At 38.3% G+C, this 26,167-nt stretch overlaps 1 protein-coding gene and 1 pseudogene across 5 annotated transcripts in view; both read right to left on the minus strand.

Moving 5' to 3' along the window:
- The window catches only part of EDA (ectodysplasin A), a 404,383-nt gene that overhangs the window by 320,568 nt on the left and 57,648 nt on the right, over positions 1-26,167 (minus strand). The window lies entirely within an intron of this gene.
- On the minus strand, positions 22,662-23,170 carry LOC124521588 (60S ribosomal protein L12-like; annotated as a pseudogene).

Here is a 26,167-nt window from a genome sequence, read left to right on the forward strand (position 1 = left end):
TATTTGACAAAAGACTTATATTTAGAGTATATAAAGAATTCTCAAAATTCAACAGTAAAAAAAACAATCCTATTAGATAATTGAAAAAGACATAAAGAGACACTTAACCAAAGAGAGTGTAAAGATGTCAGACAAGTACATGAAAAGATGTTCAATATAATTAGCCATTAGGGAAATGAAAACTAAAACCACAATAAGATTATCACTACACACCTATGCAAATAGCTAAAACAAAAAACAGTGACAACACCAAATGCTGGAATGTATATGGATTAACAGGATCACTTATACATTGCTGACAGGAATGTAAAATGGTACAGCCACTCTAAAATTAAACAGTTTCTTTGGTACAACTATCATAGCACCTTGCAACTGTACTTCTGGGGCATTTATCTCAGGAAAATGAAAACTTGTGTTCATATAAAAACCTGTTCATGAATGTTTATAGCAGCTTTATTTGTAAGTGCCAAAAACTGGAATCAGCTTTGATGTCTCTCCAACAGGTAACTGGTTAAACAATGGTACAACTGATAGGGAAAAATCTCTTATAAGATGGCCAACAGGACTGATAGGGAAATTCCAGTCCCCGACGTAAGACTCACCTTCTGGGTTCTTCTTCTTACCCTGCTTGCCGCGTGTGCCAAATCACTACTAATGTGGAATGCAGAAGTGACAGACTATAAATTTTTCCCTCTGCTTACACTGGGGTCTCAGATCTCTGGAGAGTGATCTCCTCTGAGCCCACCAGTGTGAAATAAACCTCCTGCCTTCCGAGATCTCCGAGTGCCACTTGGTTCTTCCACCAAGTGATCCATACCAGGTTACGTAACACAACCATACCATGGAATACTAGCCAGAGATAGATACAGGTTTTTTTGGACTTGAAGTATACACAAATTGCAAGACCTTCTTTAAGAAAAAGAATACAAAATTACAAATACAAAATGAGCTATAGGCCCTTGGAAGGTACACCTGCAAGTGAGGGGCCTTCGAACTTATGCTTTATTAGCTTCATCGTATATCTACCTCTAATCACTGTTGTAGCGCCAGTTCCTAGCACAGCTCGTCAAGCATGGTGGGTGTTCACTAAAAATTTATTGAATGAATGAATAAACAATATGCAGTAGCTTAATCAAGGCCAACATCATCTGAAGCTATAACAACAGACATATATCCAGATCTTTGAAGAGTGTGACCATCAGGCCTGGTCAGATCATATCTAGAATATTTTTCTTGTTTTAACAATAAAAAACAAAAGACTTCTCTGACCCCAGAAAGTATTGGTTGGAAGCCATGTCCTATGTCCTTTGTGTATTGAAGACATATCCTTATTTTATAATACTTATTTCCTTGTCTATATCTGACACTAGATTTTAAGATACAGGAAGACAGAGACTATGTCTGTCTCTTTCACTGTTACATTCCTAAATGCTGGCACAGTGTCTAAAACACAGAAGGCATATCCATCAGGAAGAGCTAACAATTATAAATGTCCATGCGCCGAATACAGGAGCCCCCAAATATATAAAACAATTACAAACATAAGCAACCTTATTGATAAGAATGTGGTTAATTGCAGGGGACTTTAACACTCCACTTACAGAAATGGATAGATCATCTAGACACACGGTCAATAAAGAAACAAGAACCCTGAATGATACATTGGATCAGATGGACTTGACAGATATATTTAGAACTCTGCATCCCAAAGCAACAGAATATACTTTCTTCTCGAGTGCACATGGAACATTCTCCAACATAGATCACATACTGGGTCACAAAACAGCCCTTCATAAGTATACAAGAATTGAAATCATACCATGCATACGTCCAGACCACAATGCTATGAAGCTTGAAATCAACCACAGGAAAAAGTCTGGAAAACCTCCAAAAGCATGGAGGTTAAAGAACACCCTACTAAAGAAAGAATGGGTCAACCAGGCAATTAGAGAAGAAATTTAAAAATATATGGAAACAAATGAAAATGAAAATACAACAATCCAAATGCTTTGGGAGGCAGTGAAGGCAGTCCTGAGAGGAAAATACATTGCAATCCAGGCCTATCTCAAGAAACAAGAAAAATCCCAAATACAAAATCTAACAGCACACCTAAAGGAACTAGAAGCAGAACAGCAAAGACAGCCTAAATCCAGCAGAAGAAGAGAAATAATAAAGATCAGAGCAGAAATAAACAATACAGAATCTAAAAAAACTGTAGAGCAGATCAACGAAAGCAAGAGTTGTTTTTTTGAAAAAATAAACAAAATTGATAAACCTCTAGCCAGGCTTCTCAAAAAGAAAAGGGAGATGACCCAAATAGATAAAATCATGAATGAAAATGGAATTATTACAACCAATCCCTCAGAGATACAAGCAAGTATCAGGGAATACTATGAAAAATTATATGCCAACAAACTGGACAACCTGGAAGAAATGGACAAATTCCTAAACACCCACACACTTCCAAAACTCAATCAGGAGGAAATAGAAAGCTTGAACAGACCCATAACCAGCGAAGAAATTGAATCGGTTATCAAAAATCTCCCAACAAATAGGAGTCTAGGACCAGATGGCTTCCCAGGGGAGTTCTACCAGACGTTTAAAGCAGAGATAATACCTATCCTTCTCAAGCTATTCCAAGAAATAGAAAGGGAAGGAAAACTTCCAGACTCATTCTATGAAGCCAGTATTACTTTGATTCCTAAACCAGACAGAGACCCAGAAACAAAAGAGAACTACAGGCCAATATCCCTGATGAATATGGGTGCAAAAATTCTCAATAAGATACTAGCAAATCGAATTCAACAGCATATAAAAAGAATGATTCACCATGATCAAGTGGGATTCATTCCTGGGATGCAGGGCTGGTTCAACATTCATAAATCAATCAATGTGATACATCACATTAATAAAAGAAAAGATAAGACCATATATGATCCTGTCAATCGATGCAGAAAAGGCCTTTGACAAAGTTCAGCAACCTTTCTTAATAAAAACTCTCGAGAAAGTCGGGATAGAAGGAACATACTTAAAGATCATAAAAGGCATTTATGAAAAGCCCACAGCTAACATCATCCTCAATGGGGAAAAACTGAGAGCTGTTTCCCTGAGATCAGGAACACGACAGGGATGTCCACTCTCACCGCTGTTGTTTCACATAGTGTTGGAAGTTCTAGCGTCAGCAATCAGACAACAAAAGGAAATCAAAGGCATCAAAATTGGCAAAGATGAAGTTAAGCTTTCACTTTTTGCAGATGACATGATATTATACATGGAAAATCCGATAGACTCCACCAGAAGTCTGCTAGAACTGATACATGAATTCAGCAAAGTTGCAGGATACAAAATCAATGGACAGAAATCAGTTGCATTCTTATACACTAACAATGAAGCAACAGAAAGACAAATAAAGAAACTGATCCCATTCACAATTGCACCAAGAAGCATAAAATACCTAGGAATAAATCTAACCAAAGATGTACAAGATCTGTATGCTGAAAACTATAGAAAGCTTATGAAGGAAATTGAAGAAAATATAAAGAAATGGAAAAACATTCCCTGCTCATGGATTGGAAGAATAAATATTGTTAAAATGTCAATACTACCCAAAGCTATCTACACATTCAATGCAATCCCAATCAAAATTGCACCAGCATTCTTCTCGAAACTAGAACAAGCAATCCTAAAATTCATATGGAACCACAAAAGGCCCCGAATAGCCAAAGTAATTTTGAAGAAGAAGACCAAAGCAGGAGGCATCACAATCCCAGACTTTAGCCTCTACTACAAAGCTCTAATCATCAAGACAGCATGGTATTGGCACAAAAACAGACACATAGACCAATGGAATAGAATAGAAACCCCAGAACTAGACCCACAAAAGTATGGCCAACTAATCTTTGAAAAATCAGAAAAGAACATCCAATGGAAAAAAGACAGTCTCTTTAACAAATGGTGCTGGGAGAACTGGACAGCAACATGCAGAAGATTGAAACTAGACCACTTTCTCACACCATTCACAAAAATAAACTCAAAATGGATAAAGGACCTGAATGTGAGACAGGAAACCATCAAAACCCTAGAGGAAAAAGCAGGAAAAGACCTCTCTGACCTCAGCCGTAGCAATCTCTTACTTGACCCATCCCCAAAGGCAAGGGAATTAAAAGCAAAAATGAACTACTGGGACCTTATTAAGATAAAAAGCTTCTGCACAGCAAAGGAAACAACCAACAAAACTAAAAGGCAACCAACGGAATGGGAAAAGATATTTGCAAACGACATATCGCACAAAGGGCTAGTATCCAAAATGTATAAAGAGCTCACCAAACTCCACACCCAGAAAACAAATAAGCCAGTGAAGAAATGGGCAGAAATCATGAATAGACACTTCTCTAAAGAAGACATCCGGATGGCCAACAGGCACATGAAAAGATGCTCAACATAGCTCATCAGCGAAATACAAATCAAAACCACACTCAGATATCACCTCACGCCAGTCAGAGTGGCCAAAATGAACAAATCAGGAGACTATAGATGCTGGAGAGGATGTGGAGAAACGGGAACCCTCTTGCACTGTTGGTGGGAATGCAAATTGGTGCAGCCACTCTGGAAAACAGTGTGGAGGTTCCTCAGAAAATTAAAAATAGACCTACCCTATGACCCAGCAATAGCACTGCTAGGAATTTACCCAAGGGATACAGGAGTGCTGATGCATAGGGACACTTGTACCCCAATGTTTATAGCAGCACTCTCAACAATAACCAAATTATGGAAAGAGCCTAAATGTCCATCAAGTGATGAATGGATAAAGAAATTGTGGTTTATATACATAATGGAGTACTACGTGGCAATGAGAAAGAATGAAATATGGCCCTTTGTAGCAACATGGATCGAATTGGAGAATGTTATGCTAAGTGAAATAAGTCGTACAGAGAAAGACAGATACCATATGTTTTCACTCTTATGTGGATCCTGAGAAACCTAACAGAAACCCATGGGGGAGGGGAAGAAAAAAAAAACAAGAGGTTAGAGTGGGAGAGAGCCAAAGCATAAGAGACTCTTAAAAACTGAGAACAAACTGAAGGGTGATGGGTGGTGGGAGGGAGGGGAGGGTGGGTGATGGGTATTGAGGAGGGCACCTTTTGGGATGAGCACTGGGTGTTGTATGGAAACCAATTTGACAATAAACTTCATATATTGGAAAAAAATAAAAATAAAAAATAAAAATAAAATGATTTATCGGGATGAGAAAAAAATAAAAAATAAAAAAATAAAACACAGAAGGCATTCAGTAAATATTTGTTTAATGAAGAATAAATCAGAGAACATCCAAACAAGAGTAGCCTAGGAAGGATTTAATACCATATTTGTCTCATTCAAACACTTGTTATATATCACACACACTCAAATATAAGATACAGTCCATGGAGTTCACAAATCAGAGGATTGTGTGGAAAATAGAGCTTTTAAATTATAACCATAATATGGTATGAGAAGTGCAACAAAGAAAGGAACAGTTGGAAGATGTTTAGTCTAGAGCAGGTGAGAGATGATTGAGGAGGCCGTGGTGATTTCTGTCTTCTATCTGAATGGCTGCCAAGTAGAAGAAAGCTTGTGAGTTTGTATAGGAGAGGCACAGGCTAGCTGATGGCCGTATTAATTAAGGAAGACTTTTCTAACAACTAGACTGGCCTGCAAATGACATAGGCCATTTCTGGCGAGGGCATGTTCTTCTGACTAAATAACAGCTTTTCCATGTATGCCAAAATCAATCAGATTGGATTCCAGAGGACTGGAGTAGGTTGAAGTGAAATGTGCACCAAATGACATAATGTACTGGAAAACAATTCATAAATTAAGTGCTAAACATATTGTTAATAATAATAATTGTACAATAAAATTAATTATTATTATTACTCCATCTAACCCTTCCCAGTCTAACATCATTCTCTCCCTGTCCCCCAGCTCTCTGACATAGTACCTATGGTCATACCTCCTACTTTATTATACCTCTTCACTTTCCCACTGTAAATAAACTTGATGAAGATGATGAGGAAGCATAAAGGCCAGCAGACACCCTGCAAATGGCACCCCCTCCCCCAGGTGGGATAGGTGTGATATCCCTCAGGCACTCCTGGCTGGCCAAGAACAAAGGAAAGAAAAGAAAACAAATGGGTAACTGATAGAGATCACAGGACCCCAGTCTCCATCAGTTTGCAAATGTCTTAGTAAATTATAAGAAAAAGGTAGTCTTATCAATAGGCTTATGTCCAGAAACTTATAGACTGTTTCTTGGAGCCCCAACATCACCTTCCCCTCCATAGTGATAGGGGGAACAAAGACAGAAATAAACAGCAGATAAAATTAAATTTCCTTATAATTGGCAGCCCAATGACAAATACTTGATGCAGGTAGAGTAGAACAATTCCCCAGGAACTCCCTGGGGTCTTAATGTTAATGCTTTGCCAGAGGGAAAAATAACCTTAGTTTGACAATAGCTAGGCCTCCAGTATCCGGTGGGTCTTCTTTAACATATGAAAATCCCTTTGGAAACTTCCTCTTGTCTTTATCTCCCTCAACTCCAAAGGCAGTCTGTTGGATTCCAAAGCACTTGCTTTCTTAGATTTCTGCATACTCAAAGCAGTTGAGAACTATTACTAATTAACTATTAGAGATACAAAGAACTATGACTTGAGTGTTCTCTCACACTGGTGATGGACATCTATCTCACTGCCCCATATCTTGTAATTTTGCTCCTCTCCAACACTGTGACCATGTCTAATCAAGTTGATTTTCACTTATCACTAAGAGTAATGTGACTTACTCCTCTCCCTCAAACTTAAAGATAGTCATTGATGCTTTCCTGCTTAAAATTTAAACCATACACATTTTTCATTCCTTGTGTGCTTCCTAACTTGGTTCTTCTCTTATGTCAAGTATATTTATTTTGTTCTCGGTTTTCCCTTTTTTTCTACTTACTTCTTGTTCATGCTGCTCCATATGCCTAAATAAATTCCTGCTATTTTATTAGAAGATGAGACAAAAATCATGATTTAAAGAAGGCACCTAGGGGCGCCTGGGTGGCGCAGTCGGTTGAGCGTCCGACTTCAGCCAGGTCACGATCTCGCGGTCCGTGAGTTCGAGCCCCGCGTCGGGCTCTGGGCTGATGGCTCAGAGCCTGGAGCCTGTTTCCGATTCTGTGTCTCCCTCTCTCTCTGCCCCTCCCCCGTTCATGCTCTGTCTCTCTCTGTCCCAAAAATAAATAAACGTTGAAAAAAAAATTTAAAAAAAAAATAAAGAAGGCACCTAAAATTATTACAATAAATGTTCAAGTGTATTTAATATATAAGCACTAAACCAGAAACTATGAAGGTAAAAAGATCAAAACTCAACTAATTCCTGACCTCAAGAAACTGTAATTTAGTAGGAGATATACAACATAATACATGTAACCACAATTTACACAATTTTATGTGAGCTACTAGGAGTGGTTTAAAGCAGTATAAAAGTTAAGTGGAAAGACAGTGAAATTTCTGTATGAGGGGACTGGGAAGCTAGGGAGCATTCTAAGTACTCTTATCCTCATTTTATAGATAAGGAAATTGAGGTACAAAAAAGTGTAGTCATGGAAGCTGAGGTTTTTCAAAGGCAATAAAACCTTAAATATTTCCAAATGACAGTTCTTCTATATAGTACAATAAGTAAACATTTAAGTGTTAAAACATTAATGTAACAAAATAATTCTGATATCATCTAAAGTGGGGTAAAGGGAGGCTCAATCCTTAGTGCTTCCCTCCTATTCTTCAAAATCTGTCCTGGATAATCCAAGTGATGAGAGAGCATAAGGCAAGCTGACAAGCAGCAAACGTCCCCCTTCCTCCCCAGCCCACCCCGCCCCCCCCATTTGTGTGATATTCCTCCACACTCCTGGATGCCCAAGAACAAAGAAAAGGGGAAAAACAAATGGTTAACTGATAGAGATCTTTATCTTGCAGGACCTGAGTTTCCATCACCTCTCCATAGTGATGTGGGGAACCAAGGCAGAAGGAAATGGCAGAAAGAAAGAAATTTTCTTATTACCTGGAGCCCATTGACAAACACTTAAGGCTGGCAGAGTAAAATGTTTCTCTAGGAACTCCCTACTGTCTTAATGCTAATGCTTTGCTAGAGGGAAAACCACCTTAGCTTGACAATAGCTAGGCCTCCAGTATCCTGTGAGTCTTCTATAGCATATGAAAATCTCACTGGAAACTTCCCCTGGACTTTACCTCCCCAACTCCATAGTATAAAACCAGTCTCTCTTCATGGTACGGGGGAAGCTCTTCCTGCCCAAGAGTCCTGTCCTCATGCTTTAATAAAATCACCTTTTTGCACCAAAGACGTCTTCAAGAATTCTTTCTTGGCCTTCAGGTCTGGACCCCATGAACCCCACTGTCACTCCAAAAACTTCATAACAAAGACAAGTAAAAATATGATAAAAACTGATCCTCTCTTTGTTCTATAATTTTTCTTTTTTTTTCTTTTTTCTTTATTATGAGAGAGAGAGAGCAAGCGAGGGAGGGGAAGAGAGAGAGGGAGACAGAATCCCAAGCAGGCTCTGCACTGTCAGCGCAGAAGTCAACCGAAGTCAAGAGTCGGACACTCAACCAACTGAGTCACCCAGGCGCCCCTATAATTCCTTTTTCTTTTAATGATACTGTCAGGTATCTAACTAACAGGTTAGTTGTAGGTGGGCTCCTCTCACTCCAGCAGTCTTCTCCCACAGGCTATGCTACCCTCTTCCTTCTTCCTGGGGGGCAAAGAGAACAAAGCTGAGGAGGGAATAAACTCTTGATTTCCATTTAATTCATTTTCATTTAATTTAGGAGTATCCTTGGTTTTGTTTGGGGAAAAAAGCCTTTCCTCACTTAGGCTTCAGATAAGAATTAGCTTCACAATTTCATTTGAAGCCAGCGCTCTATAAGCTAGTCTTTCTAGATAAGATTTGAACAGCAGATGTGGAAAATGTTGGTGCATATAAATTAATCACTCAAATGTATGTATGTAAATATAAAATATCCAATACACAATTACAAATGCCATTTCATCTTTCCACTACATCAGTCTCTAAGCAAATAGGTTACTGATAGAACCAGCATGCAGACATTCAGTGCTGAAAAAAAAGAATTCTTGAATGAGAGCTTCAGAACTATGATTTCAGAAATGTCTCTTGCCTCAGAAATGATTCCTTTGATCTAGCCACAATTTATACAACAGCCGTTGGAAAGAAAAGTGTACAGTAATCTTAGTCTATACAAGTAGAATTCTACTGACTGAATTAAAGGAAGGTACAGTTCCACGGTACTCTAGGCTGGACAAATAATCTCTAAGGTATGAGGTTCAGTTCTGTATGCTCCATTTTTTTTTAAATTTTCTTTTTTTTGAACATTTATTTATTTTTGGGACAGAGAGAGACAGAGCATGAACGGGGGAGGGGCAGAGAGAGAGGGAGACACAGAATCGGAAACAGGCTCCACGCTCTGAGCCATCAGCCCTGAGCCTGACGCGGGGCTCGAACTCACGGACCGCGAGATCGTGACCTGGCTGAAGTCGGACATTTAACCGACTGCGCCACCCAGGGGCCCCTGTATGCTCCATTTTTAAGGAGGAAATAAACAACCGAGGGTAGGTTCCAAGTATGGTTTCCAGAATAATAAAAATCCTGCAAATCACTTTTATAAAGAAGGAATGAAAAAACTGGGGATGTTTGGCATAAATGTAAAATTAAGAGAAAATAAAAGCTATCTTAAACATTAAAAGTACTGATCTGAAGAATAGAGAACTGAGTTACTCTGTCAGGCTCCAGGGGACAAAATTTCTGGAAGTCCTGTGAGATCTTGTCCACCTGCCACCATTAAGGTTGAAATTTCTCATCTGTAAAATGAAGAGAATGGATAAGACAATCTTCTAGTCCCTCCTACTCTAATAGTCCATGATTTTGTTATTACAAAGAATCAGACTTTAGCTCAACGTTTTTCCCACTAGCCACTAAATTTATCAAATAATGGAAAGAGCTGCCTCAGGAGAATAGTCAACAGACCATCCATGAAGATATTCAAGCAGAACACAGAATAATCTTGCAGGAATACTCTAGAAGGGATACTTGCAGCACGGGAGAGTAACTATATAGTGTATTGAGGAATGCAGTTCTGCAACCAGACTTGGGTGTGAAACCTGAATCTTACTTCTTAACTATGTAAACCTGGGCAAGTTAAACTCTCTGATTTATTTCCTCATTTATGAAATTTCAGATAACAATAGGAAACTTCTGCAGGTAGGGAGAATTAAATTAAATGATGCACATGGGTATTTATCACTGTGTCTTGCATACAATAAAAACTCAATATATGTCTGATATCATTACTGAATGGGAGAAGATAATCTTTAAAGTATCTTCTAATTATAAAAGCCTATGGGGTCCAGAAACATACTCTGGTAATAACACCAAAGTAGATGTAAGCCTTTTATAATGCAAGAATCTCTTCATCTACTGAGATTCATTTCCTGCTACCACAATAATGTGCCACTCAACAGGATCTACTTTTATTGGTAAGATACTTTTGGCCTGGTTGAGCTGGAGGCCTGATCCTCTTGATATGTAAGTGGCATTATCTGGAACATAGCAGGATTATAAAAGCTGGTGACAGTATATTAATTAGCATAGTCACAGGCTGGGCAGAAACCAAAATAAAAAGACCATCAATAGAGGAGCTAGTTACAATAACAGGACAGGGTAAACAAGCATGGTTTGTTACCACTAGCAAATTAGCTTGCATAAATTTACAAAAAATTTATACCAGATTTAAGATCAAATAGTCTAAAATCCAAAAATTTAAATGTAGTCTGAGAAAGCTTTATTGAGCCTGTTGCTACATCCAGGTGGGTCTTAGGAGGTAAGTTACTTTGATAAAGATTCCTTACAAATAGCTTGGCACTATGGTAAGTACTTTACATACATCTTATTAAAGCTTCACAACCACCTTGTTATTACATTTCATATGCATTTTATACATATGAAAATTGAAGCTCAGAGAAGTCGAAAATTTTTCCTAAGATCATATTGCTAGTAAAGTACATGAGTTGTCTAAAAGGGAGGTCTCTTGGGAAGGTATTCTCATCCATTCAGGAGTCATCACTGTCTGTATCCCAGAGGGGGGGTTGGGGATCTATTGAGATAAGAAGTCACCCCTGGGAACTCTACAGATATGGGCCCGGAGGGGATGGAATGCTTTCCTATCATCAACACTAGAATCATGATCATTTTTGATGAGGGAGCATAAGGCAAGCTGACAGGATGCAAACATCCCCCTGACCCAGGTGGGATATGTGTGATACTCCTCCACACTCCTGGCTGCCCAAGAACAAAGGAAAGGGGGAAACAAATGGTTAACTCATAGAGATCATTACCATGCAAGACCTAAGTCTCCATCACCCCTCCATAGTGATGTGGGGAACAGAGGCAGAAGGAAATGGCAGATAGAAATAAATTTCCTTATAACCTGCAGCCCATTGACAAATACTTGAGGCTGGCAGGGCAAAATGTTTCTCCAGGAACTCCCTAATGTCTTAATGCTAATGCTTTGCTAGAAGGAAAAACAACCTTAGCTTGACAATAACTAGGCCTCCAGTATTCTGTGAGTCTTCTTCAGCATATGAAAATCTCACTGGAAACTTCCCCTGGACTTTATCTCCGCCAATTCCATAGTATAAAACCAGTCTCTCCTCGTGATCCGGGGGAAGCTCTTCCTGCTCATGAGTCCTGTCCCCATGCTTTAATAAAGTCACCTTTTTGCACCAAAGACGTCTTCAAGAATTCTTTCTTGGCTGTTGGCTCCAGACCCCATGAACCCCACTATCTCCCTAAAAACCTCATCCATTTTATGTTCTGCATGTGTCAGGGTGGGCCACAGAAATCCAGTCATAACTTAGCCATAACCCTACTCTGCAATTCAAATTTTCCAGCTATGTTGATCATCCACAGGGTAAAGCCAGTGATAGTGCTCATGAGATACATGTTACCACAGCTAGCCAGACACATATGAAGTGAGGCATTATCAAATGCTCCTCATTTCAGAAGAATGTAAAACATCTGTACCAAACACTGAGTTCATAATTGTGACAATAACTGTCAATATCTATTTGTAAAAAGGAGTCGCTCTTCATTGACTCAAAGTTTATTAGAAAAATGTTTTCCCGGGGCGCCTGGGTGGCGCAGTCGGTTAAGCGTCCGACTTCAGCCAGGTCACGATCTCGCGGTCCGTGAGTTCGAGCCCCGCGTCGGGCTCTGGGCTGATGGCTCAGAGCCTGGAGCCTGTTTCCGATTCTGTGTCTCCCTCTCTCTCTGCCCCTCCCCCGTTCATGCTCTGTCTCTCTCTGTCCCAAAAATAAATAAACGTTGAAAAATGTTTTCCCAAGTTACTAGCAAGCAATGAGGATACACAACTATGGAAATTAGGCCAAAAGATACTCAGGAAAGAGACAACACAAATTCTAATAAAAGGAGGTAGACACTTTTAATAAAAAGTAAAATTGGATCAGAGGTACCTTTCTCCCCCACTCCCCCAGAGGTCCCTTTCTTTACTTAAATAACTTATATACCACAATTTAAAGGGAGTTTCGATAACTTTTATAATAGTACTAAATTATCATGAGGTTCATTAAAAGGTCATAATTATCTCTCAGAAATGCTCAAGTTATCTTAGAGATGGTGCTCCCCTTCAAGAAGAGAGATATAATCTCTACGGATATATATTTTTTAATGCTTATTTATTTTTAAGAGAGACAGAGCCTGAGCAGGGGAGGAGCAGTGACAGAGGGAGACACATTATCTGAAGCAAGCTCCAGGCTCTGAGATGTCAGAACAGAGTCCAAAGCAGGGCTGGAACCCATGAACCATGAGACCATGACCTGAGCTGAAGTCGGATGCTTAAACGACCAAGTAAACCACCCAGGCACCCCATCTCTATGGATATTTGATAGGAAAATGCAATTACTACTGAAATGAGAAAAAGATGAAAATAATACAGAGCCTAGTTATTTATTATATAGGATCTCATTTGTGCTTTTAGAGTCACCTACATTAAACTATCATTATTTCTTCACCTGATTACATTAAGAAATTGGTGTGTCCCAAGGTCTTCATGAAAATGAATGTCAACTTGGTTTTATGGTAAGCAGACAATGCAGAAAAAAATATTTTTAGACATTATTAGAAAAAATCGTTTCTAATGTTTATTAAATTAGACTAGTAACCAGAGAGTAATGCAGTTAAACAAGGGTCAGCATAATGGTATAGAAAAAAAGTGTATGAGACATTGTTGAAAGACTACCATGAATAAGTATTGTACTAGCAATTTTACATGTTATTTCATTTAATCTTATAGTCAAATCTGTGAGGCAAGCCTCATTGCCCCATTTTATAAATGAAGCAACTGAGGCTCCAAGATGTTAAGAAACATGCAGCCAAGAGGGAAACAAAAATAATATAAAAATAGGGAGGGGGACAAAACAGAAGACACTCATAAATATGGAGAACAAATATGGTTACTGCAGGGGTTGTGGGAGGGGGGATGGGCTAAATGGGTAAAGGGCACTAAGGAATCTACTCCTGAAATCATTGTTGCACTATATGCTAACTACTTTGGATGTAAATTTTAAAAAATTAAAAAGAAAATTTAAAAAAAAGAAAAGAAAAGAAACATGTAGCCAAGAACACACTACCAGTGAGACCATTATATAGTGGTTACTTAGCTGCCTTCTAATTTTCAATTTGTTGCTTCCCTTATCAAAAGGCCATTTATATTCTTTGAAAAGATCAATAAACTTGACAAATGGTAGGCTGATATAGCAAAAAAAAAAAAGGATCAAATTACTAAAATTGGGAATGAGAGGACATTTCTAGTGACTGTCCAGATATAAAAAATACATAGCAACTGTATGTATACAAATTAGATAACTGAGTTGAAATAGCCAAATCCCTAGAAAGACACAAATGTCCAAAAGTGATTGAAAAATAAATTGAATATCTGCATAGAACTATAGCAAGTAAATAGATTAAATTAATAATTAAAAAAGGTCCCACAAAGAAAAGCTTAGGCTCAGACAGCTTTATTGGTAAATTCTAATAAACATTCAAAGAACAATTAACACCCATCCTTCACAAACACTTGGTGAAACAGAAGGCAAGAAACACTTCCCCACTTACTCTATGAGGTCAGTGTAACCCTGATAAACCAGACAAAGATATCATGAGAAAGCTATAGACCAGTATCTCAGGAATATAGGCATAAAATCCCCAACAAAATACTACCAAACTGAATCCAGAAATGTATAGAAAGGATTTTACACCATGACCAAGTGGGACTTATCCCAGGAATAAAAGGGTTAATATCAGAAAATCAGTTAACGAAATACACCATATATATAGAATAAAGGAAAAAAACATATGAATATTTAAAAAGCCATAAAAACATATTGACAAAATTCAACACCCTTTTGTGATAAAAACACTCAACCAATTAGGAATGTCAGAGAACTTCCTCAACTGGATAAAGGATACTTGGGAAAGACCTAGAGTTAAGTTAATGTAATACTCAATGATGAACGACAGGAACAAGCCAAGGTTGTCTGCTCTCACCATTTCTACTCACTACTGTGGTAGAGATTCTGTTTATGAAATAAAGCAATTTAAAAAAAAGACATCCAGACTGGAAAAGAAGTAAAACTATCTCAGGGAACCTGGGTGGGTCAGTCAGTTCAGCATTGGACTTCAGCTCAGGTCATGATCTCACAGATTTGTGGGTTTGAGCCCCATGTTGGGCTCTGTGCTGACAGCCCAGAGCCTGGAGCCTGCTTTGGATTGTGGGTCTCCCTCTCTCTCTGTCCCTCCACCTCTCACACTGTCTCTCTCTCTCTCTCTCTCTCTCTCAAAAATAAATATACATTTAAAAAAAAACTATCTCTACCTGCAGATGACATGATCGTAAATAACGAAAATGCCAAGGAATCCACAAAAAACTACTAGAATAAATGAATGTGGCAAGTTTACAAGATGAAAGATGAATATACAAAATTAGTTGTATATCTATACTTGTAATAAACAACTAGGAATGAAATTTAAAAATTATACCATTTACAATACCATCAAAACCAAAATATACACAATAATCCAATTTAAAAATGGGCAAAAGACCTAATAGATATTCTTACAAAGATGGTATACAAATGGCTAACAGGTACATGAATAGGTATTCAACATCATTAATCATCAGGGAAATGCAAATCAAAACTATAATGAGATGCTACTTCACATCTGCTAGAATGACTATTATCAAAAAGATAACAGGAGAAGGGGGGGTATAGCACCTGGGTGGCTCAGTCGGGTAAGCATCAGACTTCAGCTCAGGTCATGATCTCACAGTCGGTGAGTTCGAGCCCTGTGTCGGGCTCTGTGCTGACAATGCAGAGCCTGGAGCCTGCTTCAGATTCTGTCTCCCTCTCTCTCTGCCCCTCCCCTGCTCATGCTCTGTCTCTCTCTCAAAAATAAATAAAAACATTTTAAAAATTATTAAAAAAAGATAATGGTAAGAGCTGGTGAGGACATAGAAAAAAGGAAGCCCTTGTGCACTGTTGTTGGGAATGTAAATTAGTATAGCCACTGTTGCAAACAATACAGAAGTTCCTCAAGGAATTAAAAATAGAATTACCATGTGAGGAAGAACAAATACTTTTATCTATACTACACAAAGAAATCTACACATTCAATGCAATCCCTATCAAAATGCCAACAGCATTTTTAACTTAAAAAAAAAATTAAGGGGCGCCTGGGTGGCGCAGTCGGTTAGGCGTCCGACTTCAGCCAGGTCACGATCTCGCGGTCCGGGAGTTCGAGCCCCGCGTCAGGCTCTGGGCTGATGGCTCAGAGCCTGGAGCCTGTTTCTGATTCTGTGTCTCCCTCTCTCTCTGCTCCTCCCCCGTTCATGCTCTGTCTCTCTCTGTCCCAAAAATAAACAAAAAAAAAATTAAAAAAAAAAATTAAATTTTTAAAAAATGGAAGAAACAATCCAAAAATATGTATGGAACCACAAAAGACCCCCAAATAGCCAAATAGCCCTGAATCTTGAAAAAGAAAAGCAAACTTGCAGGCATCACAATTCTGGACCTCAAATTATATTACAAAACTGTAGTAATAAAAAACAGTATGGTACTGGCACAAAAACAGACATATAGGTCAATAGAACAAAACTGAAAACCCAGAAGCAAATGCCCAATTACATGGTTAATTAATCTTTGACAAAACAGGAAAGAATATCCAATGGAAAAAAAAGTCTCTTCAACAAATGGAGTTGGGAAACTGAACAGCAATATGCAAAAGAATTAAACTGATCCACTTTCTTATATCACGTCAAAAATAAATACAAAACGGATTAAAGACCTAAATGTGAGAGCTAAAACCATAAAAATCCTTGAAGAGTAACTTCTTTGACATTGACTGTGGCAACTTTCTTCTAGATATGGCTCCTGAGCAAAAATAAACCATTGGGACTACATCAAAATAAAAACCTTCTGCACAGTGAAGGAATTAATCAACAAAACTAAAAGGCAAGCTACTGAATGGGAGAAAATATTTACAAATGATATATCTGATAAAGGGCTCATATCTAAATTATATAAAGAACATATACAACTTAATACCCAAAAAGCAAATAATCCAATTAAAAAATGGGCAGAAGACATGAACACAGATTTCTCCAGAGAAGACATCCAAATGGCCAACAGACACATGAAAAGATGCTCATTATCACTATCATCAGGGAAATGCAGATCGAAACTACAATGAGGTATCACCTCACACCTGTCAGAATGGCTAAAATCAACAACACAAGAAACAACAGGTGTTGGCAAGGATGTGGCGAAAGGGGTATCTTCTTGCACTGTTGGTGGGAATGCAAACTGGTGCAGCCACAGTGAAAAACAGAATGGAGATTCCTCAAAAAGTGAAAAATAGAACTACCCTATGATCCAGGAATTGCACTACTGGTTATTCAACCAAATAATACAAAAATATTAATTCAAAGGAATACATGCACCCTATGTTTATAGGAGCATTACTTACAATAGCCAAGATATAGTAGCAACCAAGTATATACTGATTGATGAATGGATAAAGAAGACATGGTGTGTGTGTGTGTGTGTGTTTGTGTACATACATACGTACACATACATACACACACATAATAGAATGCTAACTCAGTCATAAAAAAGAATAAAATCTTGCCAATTGAAATGACATGGATGGAGCTAGAGAGTATAATGCTAAGTGAAGTAAGTCAGAGAAAGACAATATATGATTCCACTCATAAGTGGAACTTAAGAAACAAATGAGCAAAGGGAAAAATAAAAGAGAGGGCAAACCAAGAAACAGACTTTTCACTATAGAGAACAAACAGATGGTTACCAGAATGGAGGTAGGTGGGGGGAAGGGTGAAATGGGTGATGGGGATTAAGGAGTGCACTTGTGATGAGCACTGGGTGATGTATGGAAGTGTTGAATCACTATATTCTACACCTGAAACTAATATAACACTGTATGTTATCTAGCTGGAATTAAAAGAAAAAGTTAAAAAAAAAATAGATCATGTGATTCAGCAATCCTGCTCTGAGTATATATTTACAGGAAATAAAATCACCATCATGAAGAGATGTGCAACCCCCACATTCACAACAGCATTATTTACAAGAGTCAAGACATAAAAACAGCTTAAATGTCCTTCAAAGGATGAATGGACAATAAAAATGTGGTGTGTGTGTATAATATTATACAGAACATTCTATACATATAATAGAATGTTGTTATTCAGTCACGAAAAGAAGGAAATCCTGAGAAAATGGATGAACCTGAAGGGCATCATGCTAAATGAAATAAGTCAGACAGAGGAAGATAAATACTGTATGAACTCACTTATATGTGGAATCTAAAAAAAACCCTCAACTCCTAGAGAAAGAGACTTGATTGGTGGTTGCCAGTGCCAGGGGAATTGTGGGGGGGGGATACAAACATCCAGTTAAAAGATGAATAAGTTTTGGGGACTGAATGTAGGATGGTGACTATAGTTAAAAATACTGTATTGTATACTTGAAAGTTGCCAAGAGAGTAAATCTTGTAAATTCTCACCACACACACCAAAAAGAAGGTAACTATATAAGGTGATATAGGTGTTAACTAACCTTATTGTGGTATTTTGAAATATATGTATATAAAGTCATCATTTGTACACATTAAATGTACATAATTTTATATGCCAATTATAATAAAGCTACACATAAAATAAAATAAAATAAAATAAAATAAAATAAAATAAAATAAAATAAAATAAACTTAGAAATAAATTTGACAGGGGTGCCTGGGTGGTTCAGTTGGTTGAGTGTCCAACTTTGGCTCAGGGCATGATCTCACAATTGGTGGGTTCGAGCCCCACGTCGGGCTCAGCTAAGAGTCTGGGGCCTGCTTTGGATTCTGTGTCTCCTTCCTGTTCATGCTCTGTCACTCTCCCTCAAAAATAAATAAACATTAAAAAAAGAAAGAAAAATAAATTTGACAAAAGATGTGCAAAACTTATGCCAAAAACTACAAAATTGTTGAAAGAAAGTAATGAAGACCTCTGTGTTCACAGAGTAGAAGACCTAATACTGTTAAGATGATAACATTTCCGGGACTCCTGGATGGCTCAGTTGGTTGAGCCTCTAGCCTTTGGCTCAGGTCATGATCTCACCATTCATGAGGTCACACACAAGAGGCTCTCTGCTGCCAGCGTTAAGGCCCACTTCAGATCCTCTGTCCCCCTCTTTCTCTGCCCCTCCCCCACTCTCACATACATTCTCTTTCAAAAATAAAACATTTTTTGGGGCGCCTGGGTGGCGCAGTCGGTTAAGCGTCCGACTTCAGCCAGGTCACGATCTCGCGGTCCGTGAGTTCGAGCCCCGCGTCAGGCTCTGGGCTGATGGCTCGGAGCCTGGAGCCTGTTTCCGATTCTGTGTCTCCCTCTCTCTCTGCCCCTCCCCCGTTCATGCTCTGTCTCTCTCTGTCCCAAAAATAAATAAACGTTGAAAAAATAAAACATTTTTTAAAGAGATGGCAACATTTCCCAACTTGATCTATAGATTCAGCATAATCCCTATCAAAATCCCAGTCAGAATCTTTGCAGAAATTGTGAAGCTGATCTTAAAATTCATATGGAAATCCAAGGGGTACAGCAATTTTGAAAAATAAAGTTAGAGAACTCACATTTCCTGATTTAAAAACCCAGGGGAACCTGGGATGCTCAGTCAGTTAAGCATGTGACTCTTGATTTTGGCTCAGGTCATGATCTCACCGTTTGTTGTAGCCGCACCTCGGGCTCAGAGCTGGCTGAGTGGAGCCTGCTTGGGATTCATTCATTCATTCATTCCTTTTCTCTCTCTCTCTCTCTCTCTCTCTCTCTCTCTCTCTCTCTGTCTCTCTCTCTCTCTGCCCCACCTCTGCTTGCAGGAGCTCTCTCTCTCTCTCAAAATAGATGGATAAATTAAAATTAAATTGGAGCGCCTGGGTGGCTCAGTCGATTGAGCATCCAACTTTGGCTCAGGTCATGATCTCACAGTCGTGAGTTCGAGTCCCACGTCGGGCTCTGTGCTGACAGCTCAGAGCCTGGAGGCTGCTTTGGATTCTATCTGCCTCTCTCTGACCCTCCCCCGTTCATGCTCTATCTCTCTCTGTCTCAAAAATAAGTCATACAGAGAAAGACAGATACCATATGTTTTCACTCTTATGTGGATCCTGAGAAACTTAACAGAAGACCATGGGGGAGGGGAAGGAAAAAAAAAGAGAGGGAGGGAGCCAAACCATAAGAGACTCTTAAAAACTGAACAGGGGCACCTGGGTGGCTCAGTCAGCTGAGCGTGTGACTTTAGCTCAGGTCATGATCTCACAGTTCGTGGGTTCAAGCCCCGCATCAGGCTCTCTGCTGACAGCTCAGAGCCTGGAGCCTGCTTCGGATTCTGTGTCTCCCTCTCTCTCTACCCCTCCCCCACTCATGCTCTGTCTCTAAAAAATGAATAAACCCTAAAAAAATTTTTTTTAATTAAAAAAAAATGAGAATAAACTGAGGGTTGATGGGGGGTGGGAGGGAGGGGTGGGTGGGTGATGGGTATTGAGGAGGGCACCTGTTGGGATGAGCACTGGGTGTTGTATGGAAACCAATTTGACAATAAATTTCATATTAAAAAAATAAAAAATAAAAAAAACTTAAAATTAGATTAAAATAAATTTAATTTAATTTAAAAAACAATAAAAACTTACTACAAAGCTACAAAGTAATCAAGACAGTATGGTACTGGCATAAGGGTAGACATATTTAACAATGGAACTGGTCGAAGGATAGACATACAGATTAATGGGGTACAGTTGAGAGTCCAAAACTAAACCCTTACATTTAAAATCAACTGATTTCCACTAACATGCCAAGACCATGCAATTCAATGGGGGAAAATAATAGTCTTTAACAACGGTGCTCTGACAAGTGTACACCTGCATGCAAACGAATGAAATGGGATCCCTTATTCATACCATACAAAAATATTAACGGAAAATGGATAACAGACCTCAATGTAAGAGCTAAAACTATAAAACCCTTAGGAGAAAACACTGGAGTAAAAATCCTTGTGAACCCATGTTAGGCAATAGTTTCTTAAAAATGACACCAAAAGCACAGCAGCAAAAGAAAAAAATTAATAAATTGGACATTATCAAAATTAAAACCTTTTAAAAATATTTATTTTGAGAGGGAGAGAGCATGAACAGGGGAGGGGTAGAGAAAGAGAGGGAGAGAGAATCCAAAGTAGGCTCTGCGCTGACAGCAGAAGGCCTGAAGCAGGGCTTGATCCCATGAACCAAGATCATGACCTGAGCCAAAATCAAGAGTTGGATGCTTTACCAGCTGAGCCACCCAGGTGCCCCCAAATTAAAACTTTTATGCTACAAAGGACACCATTAAGAAAGTGAAATAACTCACAGAATTGGGGTCACAGATATATAAGGGACTCTTATCCAGATTATATAAATAACTCTTACTACTCAACAATAAAAAGATAGATAGCTTGGGTGGCCTGGGTGGCTCAGTCAGTTGGGCATCAGACTTTGGCTCAGGTCATGATCTCATGGCTTGTGGGTTCAAGCCCCATATCGGGCTCTGTGCTGACAGCTCAGAGCATGGAGCCTGCTTTGAATTCTGTGTTTCCATCTCTCTTTGCCCCCTACCCTACGCATGCTCTGTCTCTCTCTCTCTCTCTCAAAAATAAATATTTAAAAAATTTAAAAAATATTAATAGCTCAATTAAAAAATAGGCAAAGAATATGCACAGACATTTCCCCAAAACAGATATACAATTAGCCAGTAAGCACATAAAAAGATGCTTAACATCATCAGTCTTTAGGGAAATACAAATAAAAATCACAATTGAGGGGCACCTGGGTGGCTCAGTCGGATAAGCATCCGATTTTGGCTCAGGTCATGATCTCATAGCTTGTGAGTTCAAGCAATGTGTCAGGCTCTGTGCTGACAGCTCAGAGCCTGGAGGCTGCTTCAGATTCTGTGTCTCCTTCTCTCTCTGCCCCTCCCCGGTTTGTGCTCTGTCTCTGTCTCAAAAATAAATAAAGATTAAAAAAATTTCTTTAATCACAATTGAAATGCCACTTCATTGGGATGGATTTAATAAAAAAGACAGATAATAACAAGTATTGGAGAAAATGTGGGAAAAATTGGAACCCTTGTATGTGGGAATGTAAAATGATGCAGTCATTTTGGAAAACAGTCTGGCAGTTCCTCAAAATGTTAAACATAGAGTTAGCATAGGACTCAGAAATTCCATTCCTAGGTATATAAGAGAATTGAAAACAAATGTCCACACAAAAACATGTACACAGTTGTTCATAGCAGCATTATTCATAATTGCCCAAAGTGGAAACAACTCAAACATTCATTCACTGATGGATCAATAAACAAAATATAGAACCCATGCAATGGAATATTCTTTCACCACAAAAACAATAAAATACTGATTGCAACATGGATGAACCTTTAAATAGTATGGTAAGTGAAAAAGAAAATAATAAAAAAAATTATATGATTCGATTTACATGCAATGTCCAGAAAAGTCCAAACTATAGAGACAGAAAGTACACTAATGGTTTTTGGAGGCTGGAGGAGAGGAAGATTAGAGGGAAATGGGAGTGATTAGTTATATATACGTTATATCTATATGGGGCTTTTTGGTGACTCTAAAATTGATTTTGGTGATGACTGCACAATTCTGTGAATATATTAAAACTCACTGTATACTTTACATGGGTGAAGTGTATGGTATGTGAATTATATCTTAATAAAACTGTTGCTTAAAATAAAAGCAGTAATGAGTAAAACTGCTGGCACCATGTCATGGATGAAGGTGGGGCACCAAACTATACTACTGGCCATTATATTCTTTACCACAATGCACTTGGGGCAAAATAAATACCATCTCACTTAAGGATGCTCTTTGGTTTGGTTTTGTTGTCAAAGGATCCTTTATTAAAGTATTTTCTTTTGCAGTGCTTAACTAGCTGGGCATTCCACTGCACTACTATTGATGTCATCTATGATGTCATGAGGGTGGCGGCCATCAACATTGCAGCCCACAGACTGGGCAGTGGCCAGAATCTCTTTAATGATTCCAGAGAGTTCCCTGGCTAACAATCGGATCGGTGCCGCATCTGTCGGGCAATGTTGACAGTCTCATCAAAAGTGATATTTCCACTGTTCTTAATGTTTTTCTGCTTCCTTCTGCCTGTTGGTGGTTCCTTGACGGCTTTGATAATCACGGCAGAGGCAGAAGGTACCACTTCAATCTGGGCCTGTTCTGAGTGGTCAGTTTCACTGTAATCCTCAGACCCTTCCAATCACCGGTTGGCGATGTCATCACCAACCTTTTTTGGAGACAGACCCAGTGGGCTGACTTTCAGGGCCAGGGAAGACTTGGCACCGACTTTGGCACTGGTGCACCTCAGGTATATGACTTTGGTCTCTTTGGGGTAGAACTTAGGCAGCATGGTGGAGGCGGTTGGTGTCGAATGAACCCGGATTCGGGACCACCGAAGACTGTTGCACCGTCGCCTCCTCCAAGCCGAAAGCCAAAAAAAGTTCACTTAAGGATGCTTTTGATGATGGGGCGCCTGCATGGCTCAGTTGGTTGGACCACTAACTTGATTTTAGCTCAGGTCATCCATGATCTCACAGTTGGTGGGCTCCAGCCCCATGTTGGGCTTTGCTATTGACAGCACAGGGAACCTACTTGGAATTCTCTCTCTCCTCTCTCTGTCCTTCCCCCCATTCGCACTCACGTTTTCTCTCTCTCTTTCAAAATATCAATAAATGAAATATACGTTAAAATATTAAAAAAAAGAATTCTCTTGATGAAGCAGAAGACATTATAGTTTTTGTTCATTAAAATGTTTATGTTAACATGCATTGGGTTTATTATTATTTTTATTTACTTATAGGAGAACATGAGTGCATTTGCACGTGTGTGGGGGCAGGGGTGCAGCAGAGGGAGAGAATCTTAAGCAGACTCCAAGCCCAGCGCGGAGCCCCATGCAGGATTCAATCTCCTCAATCTCACTACGGTGAGATCATGACCTGAGCTGAAATCAAGAGTCAGTCGTTTAACCCACTGAGCCATCCAGGTGCCCCTATTATTGTTATTTTTAAATAAATGAAAAAAATTTTAAAGGCTATAGAAATCATAAAAACCTGTAATGCTACATAACATACTGCATCCTTCTGAACTGACTACAGTTTGCTTGTGTAGTTTGTAGAAGTTAAAAACTCTTATCCTGTATTGGCAACAGTCAAAAATCCTCTTCTGCTTTTCTCAAGAGGGTAAAATATACACAAAAATATTTGGGTGGCAGTGTTAGGAACGTAATTTATCTTATTCTTAAAAATAAAGTTCTTTCTAAAATATACTGCTTAAGGTCTTAATTTTCAAAATCTGTTTCACTGTATCTTGAATTGTATAATATGTTGCAAGATGGCCTAAAATGCTAGTTCTAGATGTCACAGTTAATCCAAGTTTTTAAATTATTCTTCCAAATTATCTAGGTCATAAACCTTTTCATTCAAATATTTATTGTACTCATTTTTATATCACAAAGGCCCAGATATTACCAGCTAATAAAATACAATATTTGAATAAATGTTCCCATGAAATCATTTGCTGTAATCTTGCTACAACACAAAAGATATTTGCTAACTGGCTCCAAGGGAGAGTAAAAAATTAGTTGAATAATTTATTTCAAATATAAGAGCTGTTCAGTATTAAAGTACTTTTAAAATTAAATTTTAGTTTACTCCATTATTCAGAAACACATTAGTAGTAAATGGTTCCATTTCAGGGAATTTCTTGGCTCTTTCTCTCCCTGGGTAGTCACTGAAAAGACTTTTAGGAAAATGAAAGTTTTCAGAAAAAAAGTTTAAAAAATAATGAATATTGCCAAACAGTCGCTTCTGTGTTCCAGTACCCATATATAAACTAAATAAAACAAAACCAAGAGGTTTAAAATTGAAAACTTTCCAAAGACTTCTTTCCATTTTCATTTCCCAAGCTTGAGTTCCAAGTTCTTATCCAATCTCCTTCAAGTTTTGGCTCTCTCAGCATTCTGTTGGGTACAGCATCTAATAAAATTCCAGGCCACAGTCACTGAATAAATGAGCAAAGCTAAACAAATGGCATTCCTTATCAAATAAACACTAACATGATTGAGCATACAGCATTTCAGTCAACATCTGCTCTATAATCATATTTCCTATGTTATAAATGTAGAGTGAATGAACAATTCCTTTTTATGGATTTACTGCCTCATGCTGCCTCTCCACTATTTTTCAATTTTAGTTAGAGGAACCTCAACAAGAAAGTATATACTAAATGCAGGGAAACCTTGATTATCTATAAGCTGTCAGGCATGAATTATCCAAGTTGTCTACCTCGTTAAAGTCTTATGACCTTATAAATAAACCATTTTTAATTTAATTTGATGGGTAGGAATCTAAACACAATACTCACTGCTTATTTTCATAAATAGAATATGTGGATGATCAGAAATTAATCATTTTTTTATGAATTTGGGTCATTATTATGAACATCAATTACCATATTATGTTATAACACACCAATGCCCTCAAGGTCTATTTAAGCAATATAGAGCTATTAGTCCCACACTGCTGTGAGTCCTTGCCCTGTTTTTTGGTTTTGCTGTCTCCTTCCTTACAGTCAGCTGTCCCTCCCACCTATCTTCTATGAGCCTTTCTAACATTTCTAAATTGCCTCTCCATAGCTGTTGGCTGGAAAATCTGATAATCATGATTTAAGCAAAATGATGGTAAATAAATTATGAGTGAGGATTTGAGGAGCTTACCCTATAAAGTGCATGAGCTTAAGTGCATGGATTTTGTGACACATACTTTATCTGCACAAAGCCTTTTTTCTTCATCCTAGTTCTTTGGTGAAGTCACTGGACCACTGAATTCCAGCTGTATGATACCATATTTGATAAAACCTCCCTTTTACCATTGGAACAATTTACGATCTGGCACAAAGTCCTTAGGCAGTTAAAACAAGGTTTGATTAAGATAAATCTACTCCTTCTGCAACTGAAGATAAAAAAAAAGTATAGTCTTTCTAAACCTGAACACTTAGGATACCTAAGAGATAAATTGCATTGTGATTTAACGCTTTGGAAGCATGACTAAGAAATCTGAAATTTCATATAAAACTAAGGATATAAATGAGAGAACAAATTCAATTCAATCAGCAAATGTTTATTCAGCATCTAGCATATTCATGGCATTATACTAGACACTACAGGGGATATAAAATGAGTAATACACAGTCAGTCCATGCTTTAAGAACTTAATATCTAGTAGGCAAGATTAGATACAAATGACTAAGATAAAAGGCAAAGAAAGGTAAGGGATGTAAGAAATACATAAACAAGATATAATGGGAGTTCAAAGAAAGAAAGAGATTTAGTTTTGGGAGAAGGATCAGAAAGTAACAAAGAGTT

The sequence above is a fragment of the Lynx rufus genome, unplaced genomic scaffold (genome assembly GCF_022079265.1).
Source record: "Lynx rufus isolate CCGP_SWC_20201006 ecotype Redwood Valley unplaced genomic scaffold, mLynRuf1.p SCAF_30, whole genome shotgun sequence".
In the NCBI taxonomy this organism is placed as follows: domain Eukaryota; kingdom Metazoa; phylum Chordata; class Mammalia; order Carnivora; family Felidae; genus Lynx; species Lynx rufus.